At 37.6% G+C, this 1,198-nt stretch overlaps 1 long non-coding RNA gene across 1 annotated transcript; it reads right to left on the minus strand.

Moving 5' to 3' along the window:
• Window positions 1-598: 598 nt before the first annotated feature.
• Window positions 599-865, minus strand: LOC141614886 (uncharacterized). Its single transcript, XR_012529441.1, has 2 exons — window positions 766-865; window positions 599-671 (listed from the first exon to the last, which is right to left on the minus strand). It is a non-coding gene; the product is annotated as an uncharacterized LOC141614886 (long non-coding RNA).
• Window positions 866-1,198: the final 333 nt, after the last annotated feature.

Consider the following 1,198-nt stretch of genomic DNA (forward strand, 5'->3'; position numbering starts at 1 on the left):
GTATCTAATGGGCTGAAAATGTAATACCTTTTCACTGAAAAATGCCGCAGAAGAGCAATCAGAACCAGAAAATATAATCATGATTCGAAGTTGCACAAGTCACAAAGATTTTAAACGTGGGAATTCAGGTTTGGATCTTCCATCATAGCAACATTGAAGACTGCTTGAACTCTCAATGAAGAGAAACTTTAAGCAAGGAAATATGATCATTTGATCATGGAGTTCCTACATCTTGTCACAATATTTTATGGTTAAACTTTCAAGATGCACGAGGGCAAAAAATATGGAGGGCGAGCCCACATTTATCAGTTCATCACAGCTTTCAATCTTTATCTCGCTTAAATTGTAAAAGCTGGAAAAATTCGCTTCCTTGCTACAGTTTTTCCAATAGATTAAGAAGTGAAGATGAAAAATCGGTAAGAAAATCACTTTTAGGAGGATGACCCCCCTTGCCACCCCTGACCCACCATTTCCTACACCATCCACCCACCGTGTCATAGAGATGGTTCATTTAATTGAAGAACAACAAAACCTAAAATGCAATAATGGCCCCATCAAGTGAAAGACAACAACCACAAAAATTAAGGAAAAAAATAGACCCGAATTAAATCAGAAGCACTTCAGCAATCTGTACGATCTTGTTAATGACATGAGGTGGAGTTAATTACAATCTGGGGAGGAAAATAAAGGTAAATGGTGTAAGAAATAAGTACAAGGTAAAAGGTATAAGAAATAAGTATAAGGTAATAGGTGAGAAATCTAAACCCTTCATCGGAAACCATTGGCGTGATCTTGATGGAGGTGAGAGCTTGAGGGGTTGATCTTGTTCGACTTGATGCCAGGAGTTTTAGAAAGTAGACGATAATTGAGGCGGGGAAGTGTCAAATAAGCCCCATACGTTTGACACTATGTGCAAATTAGCCCCACAACTTTGGACAGGTGCAAATTTACCCCATACGTTATACAACATGTGCAATTAAGCCCACTTTTAGAAATTCAGGCTATTTACTCACCGGAAAATATTGACATGGCGTCAGAATGATGACTAGGACTATGACTAAGACTGAATTATATAATTAAAAAAGGGTTTACATGGTAACCCTGCAAATTAGAAAAGAAAAATGGTAACCCTGAACTCTGTTTTTTGCAATTAAGGTGACCCTTAACTATAATTCCGTCAAATTGAGACGTTTAACCA

This window comes from Silene latifolia, chromosome 11 (assembly GCF_048544455.1).
Source record: "Silene latifolia isolate original U9 population chromosome 11, ASM4854445v1, whole genome shotgun sequence".
NCBI classification, from domain to species: Eukaryota; Viridiplantae; Streptophyta; class Magnoliopsida; order Caryophyllales; family Caryophyllaceae; genus Silene; species Silene latifolia.